The 7,753-nt window shown below is 50.6% G+C and overlaps 1 pseudogene; it reads left to right on the top strand.

Annotated features, from left to right (window-relative positions):
* Positions 1–4,168: 4,168 nt before the first annotated feature.
* The window catches only part of LOC132570108 (NFATC2-interacting protein-like), a 66,023-nt pseudogene continuing 62,438 nt past the window's right edge, over positions 4,169–7,753 (top strand).

Below are 7,753 nucleotides of genomic sequence, written 5' to 3'. Positions count from 1 at the left end.
GCTGTCTACTTGCCTAAGGATCTAATCACCAACTACCAAGACCCACCCTCTCTCCCCACCCAGGGATGATTCCTTGGCACGAAAGGATTCCCGTTCACCAACCGAAGAGGTCCCTTCTGAGGGCGCATTCCCCTTATCCTCAGCCCGGTGCCCTGTTTCCTCTTGACCCTCACGCTCTCTGGCAGCAACGGGGCTGCCACGTTCAGATCGGGGCTCAACTAACATTTCCCCAAGAGTCTTCCGTGAGTGCCTAACTGACTGTATCTGCTTCTCCAGGTCAGTCACCTCAGCCTCAAGGGTACGATCTCGTTCCCTGAGGACCAGGAGCTCCTTGCATCGACACACACCCAAGACTTCTGTCCTGTGGGCAGATAGTCATACATGTGACACTCAGTGCAAAACATTGGAAAGCCCCCACCCCCTGCTTGCATTCTACCTTCATGATAGCATATGCAGTCTCTTTTTAGACCCTGTTTATGTGGTTCCCCGCCTGAAGAGTCTACTTACCTTATTGGGAAAACAAGGAAATAGGGATCTGGGTTCCTGGTCCTTACACAGCCCCCAGGCTAAGAGCCACAGGCCAAGAGCCCTTTAGCTCTCGCCCTTCAGCTCACGCCTCTGGCAAGGCACAGCTTAATAATGCAAAGAGGGTGGGCAATATAGCCACTCTAATCAATCAGCCACAATCACCTTCAGCCCTTCACACGAACTCAAAAGTTTTCAGCAATTCCCCCAGCTGCCAAGCCTCACCCTTGAAGCACTCTCTGCTCTCTTCCAGAGGTCACAAAAGGATTTCTGTCCCATTTACCCACATGTTAGTCCTGAAGGCTTGCTTTACCCACATGGTTATTATCAGCAGGGACCAATAATAACTAAATGAGGCAATCAGCTGGATCACTAATAAGTATAACAGACAATCCTAATGTGGAGTAAGTGTGGGGGTAAGTAGTCTCAATTAGCCTGGTGAGATCAAAATTACTCCCTCCCCTGGAATCCAACAAATGCTGTCTCTGAAGGGCTGAGGAAGGATACCTGCCAACTAAAAGAGACTGCACTTTAAGGGGGTTTCATTTTTCCAGCTGGTCACTGCTACACTCAGTACCTGGGATATGCCTTACCTTCTTCACTCAGACCTACTGAAATGTTCCTTATGCTTAAGCTGATGCTTATCGGCTCCTTTTCACATCACTTTCATTTGTAAAAGTGTTTTTTAAAAAACTCTTGGAATTTTATGGTGAAGGTAAAAAGATTGGCTTGGCCGGTTCAATACTGGGGGCTTCTTTAAATTTATCTATGCAAACATATCCTATGCACATTTACTCAGAAGTAATTTCTATGAATTGCACTGGGTATTAGCTTCAAATGCGTATATATAATACTGCATGCCTAGGTATGTTGTTTCAGATTCTGATATCAACGGTTTGGGGAAAGTTTTTTTTAAAAACAGTACAAATAAAAAAATGGGCACAGAAAGTCAGGGAAAAGTAATTTCCTCCCTTTAATTTAGAGGACATCTCTCCCTTTCATCTCCTACTAGTTGATAAGCCTAAGAGCTGATCTGTTAGAACAGAAGTGAGAACAGCATTTTGGGAGAGACTGCTCTCAAGAGAACCCTTCTGAGATATGTGATGAGACCAAAACATTGCTAGTTAATACCAAATGATAGCTTTTTGCTCCCTTGTTAAAAAGAAATATTATAAAAATGATACTGTATATGACACAGAAGAAAATACGTGAGATTAATCAGATTTATAATAAGCACTATGAGAAACTATCAGCTAAGTCATATATTTGAAAATATTTTTGCAACATTTGCAAAAAAAAGATGTAGATTCCATTTCACTAAAAATTAAATAGAAAATACATGTAAAGGAATGTAGCTGTAGACAGTAACAATACTGGTTATATTACAGTAAAAGTTTAGATAAGAGAATAATAGCAATTCTTAGATCTTTCACTAAGGAAATATTTTAATTTGATCCAAACTGGCTTTGTTGTTGTTCAGTTGCACTGTCGAGTCCGACTCTTTGTGACCACATGGACAAAATCACACCAGGTCTTGTCTTCCACCATCCTCTGAAGTCTGCTCAAATATGTGTTAGTTACATCAGTAACACTGTCCAGCCAAGTCATCTTTTGCTGTCCCCTTCTTTTGCCTTCTGTCTTTCCCAGCATCAGGATCTTCTCTAGTGAGTGCTCCCTTCTCATTGAAGGCCAAAGTATCTGAGCTTCAGCTTCAAGCATCTGACCATCCAGGAAACAGTCAGGGTTGTTTTCTCTTAGGACTGACTGATTTGATCTTCTTGCAGTCCGAGGGACTCTCAAGATTCTTCTCCAGCACCACAGCTCAAAAGCATCTATTCTTCTGTGCTCAGCCTTCCTTATGGTCCAGCTCTCATAGTCATACATTACTACTGAGAATACCATCGCTTTGACTATACGCAGAGAGATGTCTCTACTTTTTATTATACTGCCCAGGTTCACCACAGCTGACCTCCCAAGGAGCAAAGGTCTTTTAATTGGCCCCCCAGTCGGAATAAAGAGGCTGACACATAATATTGGGAAATGGGCCACTTTATTTAATTAACATGACAAACACGGCAAGGGCAACCTGCAGTAGGACAAGCCCTGGGGTCTCCCTCAGACCCTGCCAAGTCCCACAAAGGGCGAGTCACCCTGCTCCCAGCACGAGCCATAAGACTATGGCTAATGCCGAGCCGGCCAGGCCAAAACCCCTCCCCTAAACTTCTGCCCTGATACCCAGAAGGAGGTGAATTTAGGAGGAAGCATGACTACGATCCGCATTATACAGCATTGAGGCGTAAAGCCCAACTGCCGCTCCTGCGTATCGACTGCACTAACAGGTGCAGATGCCTGGGTGCTCACCTGCAAGGTATAAACCCCTTGCTCCTTCTGCCAAGTGACCAAACTAAACCCCCCTACCTAACTTCCACACCACTGCCAGCAGTACAAGGTAGGTGAAAAACACCCCACCTCAGCCAATCAGGTGAGATGAAAAAATTCCTACCTGGCCTCTAATAAGACGACCGGTCAAACCTGTACTACACAGGGTGGGTGGGCTGAGAGCAGAATCTGAACTGCACTGGGAGGGCGGGGTCAAGGCTACAAATAGTCCCGACGCTCCGCCTGCCTACAACACTCGGATGGGTGGGAAGGATTCTCGTCAGCCTCCCATCCTTTCAGGGAGGCAAAGAGCGGCCCCGCGGCGTGCAGCCGCTTGCGGTGCGGCCTGGGCGGGGCCAAATTGCCCCCCCCAGTCGGAATAAAGAGGCTGACACATAATATTGGGAAATGGGCCACTTTATTTAATTAACACAACAAACACAGCAAGGGCAACCTGCAGTAGGACAAGCCCTGGGGTCTCCCTCAGACCCCACCAAGTCCCACAAAGGGTGAGTCACCCTGCCCCCAGCACGAGCCATAAGACTATGGCTAATGCCGGGCCGGCCAGGCCAAAAACCCTCCCCTAAACTTCTGCCCCGATACCCAGAAGGAGGCAAATTTAGGAGGAGGCATATACAGCATTGAGCCGTAAAGCCCATCTGCCGCTCCTGCGTATCGACTGCACTAACAGGTGCAGATGCCTGGGTGCTCACCTGCAAGGTATAAACCCCTTGCTCCTTCTGCCACCGCCAATGCCAAGCCTCTGCTTAGGCATTAGCGCCCCACCGAGCAGCCAAGGCCACCCGAGCCCCTGCCAAATGTCATGGAAGAAGGCCCGATTACCCACTTCAGCAGATGAATCACATCTGGCTGGTACTGCTCCCCCATGTCCTCCCTAATTAAATGAAGAAGGAAGGTACCCAGACCATCCGCCAAGGCCACCACAGGGCCAGATTAGCCATCCGTCAGGCCCGCTCGACCCAACCGGGTCCCAAGCAGCCAGCCAGACTCTGCACGATAAGATGGCGGACCAAATTAGTCGGACTCCAGGCCACCCCTGCACGATGACCTGGGGCTCTGCCACCGCCTATAATGAAAGGGGCCTTCCCCTGCACCGCCCCAATCATTCCCACCAAGGTGAATGATGAAGAAAGAAGGTACCCAGACCATCAGCAAAGGCCACCGCAGGGCCAGATTAGCCTTCCGTCTGCCCCGCTCGACCCAAACCGGGTCCCAAGCAGCCAGCCAGACTCTTCTCGATATGATGGCGGACCAGAGTAGTCGGACTCCAGGACACCCCCGCACGATGGCCCGGAGCTCCGCTACCATCTGCAATGAAAGGGCCTTCCCCTACACAGTCCCAGTCATTCTCACCAAGGTGAATGCAATAATGGGATGGGGGACCGGCCCACCTGGAAAACAACAACAGCAGGAACCTTGGCCACCTTAGCCCCCGGTGCCCCTGCCCTTCCACCACAGCTCGCTCGCTCAGCCCTGCAGGGTGCTGACTGGTGATCTCCTTGCATAGTGGGCCGCCCATAATATCGTACCATGCCCGCAAGCGAGTACACGCCTCCCTTGGCAAGACACAGCAGCTGGGATGAAAACAGTCAAACCAACTGAGCAAACTTAAAACTAACAGCCTTTCCAACACCTCCATGGAGGTGCCCATGGGCTTATAAGCACGGAAATCGGCTAACGCCAGCGGCCCACGCTTAAATGGTCGGACCTGTATAGCCCATTACTGAAGTGGTTGGAATGGTTGCCGAACTTGAACCCAATCCATCCCCGCTTGCCCCAGGCCAAAACTGCCCGAAATTGATACTTAGTGAGGGGGGGCCCTCCTTGTGGCCCCCGCAGGGGTCCCTGGACATTCCCCCTCACTGCCTCATAGTGCTGAACACTTGCATCGCACAACCGGCCCTCACCGGGGACTGATAGCGGTACAAGTGCCACTACACCACAAATCCGTTTGGGTCGCCATACATGCAGCCCCACGTCTCAACCATAAATTTGACGTCACTATGCTACAACGCCCTATCCGACTGATCATTCTGTGACAGCCAAATTGGTTCGCCTACCCAAAGGGTGCCAAAAAGGAGTCAGTGCGTCTGCATGAATAGTGCCATCTCCTAGTAAGAGCCGCGCACATCAGGCAAAACGTGGCCCCATCCCCTAAGTATGGCGGCGAGATGGGTTGCCGGGCATCCTCCCGCGCACCCAGCTCACGCGACTGACCTTCTAGCATCATAAACTCTAAATCCACAACTGCGGCTGGAAAGCCCAGCGCCTTTCTACAGAAGCAAAGGTGGCCTACTGCACACGAATAGACTTAACCCTTAAACCCGTATCTTTCAGCTGCACACAGAACTGCATCCATGCAACCGCAGAATGGGCCAGCTGTCCCCCAAAGCAGCATATATCTACACCTCCTAATTGTCAAGCGGCACGCTCATACACTTTCCATGTGCTCGGGGGCAACACAACCTAATTGCCCTACTGCTACGTCCTACCACGCTGTCGCAGGTCCTAGCGCATTTGTTCCAGCCAAAGGTCTACCTCTGAGGCCAGCAGGCGAAACGCTCATCCATCGTCTAGACATGGCGTCCGCCGCCCCGTTACAACCAAGAGGTCACCTCATCCGAAAACACATTCAATGAAAAAGAATCCCAACCGGACGACCCGGCTGAATCTGAAGATATCTGCATGATAGCCTGCTACTTTCATGTCTTTGCACCAAACAAAACACCATCAAACAACTCCAGGAAAGCATCCCATACCTCCAATCACTGCGCAAACCAGTCATTAATGTGCGTCATGATGGGAGGGGACCGGAGGGACCACATTGCTTCACAAAGACACCACAGACATGCTCTCCCCGGTGCCACCGCTCTAGAGACAAAATTGAGCTCCCGACAGGCTGATACAACTCCAGCCACGACACCGTGTGTTTAGGTTCAATGGCAGCGAGCCACTCCCTAAGTTGTCATACCAACGTCCGGGACTCGTGACCTGTTGAACGTGTCCAGTTCAAACCTCAACTGTCCAGCATGTAGCCAGACCCTCTGTCTGTTCGTATGCTAAAGGGACAGGCCCTTTACAAAATAAGAACTGAATCTCCCAAAGACTATGCAGGAAACTGAGCGCTCTATGTGTAGGGCTCTACCCATGTAATAATTTCCTAAACTAAAATCCCCAACAACTCAAAGTCTGAAGGGTGTACTAATAACAGGCGAAATGCAACTTACTGTCGCAGTTGGCCATCAATGCACCAGCTCGCGCGCCCGCACCGCTTTGACCGCTTGGTCAAAGGAAGTGTACCTAACTGAACACAGGTGGTCAAGAATTCCATCCTTCACAGATCCTTCGCAAGGATAAGAATGATGATGCACAAGCCTATAATCACCAGCTGCCCGCCTGGGTGCCAAACCAAGAGAGGAAACCCATGAACATAGAAACGGGGGGGGGGGTCATAAAAGGACCGAAGACTCACCCCTACAAACCTCTTTTGCTATCTTTGCCCGGACAACCTGTTCAAGCCCTACAATAGACCAGAGGTTGGGAACCCCACGAGGTGCCCGATGCCCTTAAAAAGGTATTCTGAGCCCCGATGTAAACCCCTCCCCCTAATCAGGCCCTATCCATCTCCTTGGGGGAAACCCCCCAGGAAACACTCAAGCACTCTCAGCTGAATGGGACTGGGACCCTTTTTTAGGTGTCAGCAGATTGCCCCCGCCCCCCCGGGTCGCTACGTCCCCCCCTTTCTGCTACGTTTTGCTGCATGCCGAAAATGTGGGGGGGGGGGCTGCTGCATAACAGGCATTCATGCCTGAATTTGCAAACTCCCTGGGAAGAGAATTGCCCATCAGCAGCCAAGGCTGAGCCGACCGTCTCGCTGATGAGCGGGTAACAGGGACAGCCAATAGACTGCGCACCAGGTGCCCCTGTCAGCCCTATCCCCCAAATTGGGATTTGATGGCACTATCAGCTGTAGCCACAATTATGTGATTGATTTGGACCACAGATAAAGCCGAAATAATCGCTACCCTCCTACGAAACGTTACATCCTATTGTACCACGCCGTCCAGAGCTCTGAAAAAGCCATATGTATCACTGGCCTCCCCTTCAAGCCCCCGCCATTGTCCCTAGGCACGGGATCCTTGCTCATCCCAGCCTCTTGACTCCGTTAGGGCATTGGTCCGATTCCCTACCATCATGCAACGCAAACAGACTCGACATTACCACCCACCCTACTGTAAAAGTGGGAGGGGCGGACCGCCCCGAAGCCCTATGGCGACTAACAGGGGTACAGGTGCACCAGCCGCACCTCTTCCCTTTCTAAAGTGTCCAACTTGCCCTAATGGACTGCCTCATCTCAGACCCGTCTCACTGCTCCTCACGCAGAGAGCCCCAGAAAAACTCCATTAACGGGGCCTTTGGCCGGTTGCTTCCCATTGGAAAGAACTTGCCCCTTCTTAGGTCCCATACTGAGAAAAAAACAAACAAAAACCCAACCATTCTGATCATAGTTACCTTCCTTGCATCTTCTCAGAAAATTAACATATAGACATATAAAGCTGCCTTATACTGCATCAGACCCTTAGTCCATCAAAGTCGGCACTGTCCACCCCGACCGGCAGCGGCTCACCGGATCCAAAGCCAAGGTCTTCCACACCTATTTGCCTGGACCCATTTTTAGTTGGAGCCGCTGTGAGTGGACTCGGGACCCTCTGCTTATAAGCAGATGCTCTACCACTGAGCCACCATCCCTGAAAAAGGCGAAACAGATAGCAAAGATGGACAGAAGTGGTTTGCCACTGCCTGCCTCCTCACAGTGACCCTGGTCCTC

This window comes from Heteronotia binoei, chromosome 4 (assembly GCF_032191835.1).
Source record: "Heteronotia binoei isolate CCM8104 ecotype False Entrance Well chromosome 4, APGP_CSIRO_Hbin_v1, whole genome shotgun sequence".
In the NCBI taxonomy this organism is placed as follows: domain Eukaryota; kingdom Metazoa; phylum Chordata; class Lepidosauria; order Squamata; family Gekkonidae; genus Heteronotia; species Heteronotia binoei.
Note: the sequence above shows the minus strand (reverse complement) of the source record. Positions and strands in the feature narration are given on the sequence as shown.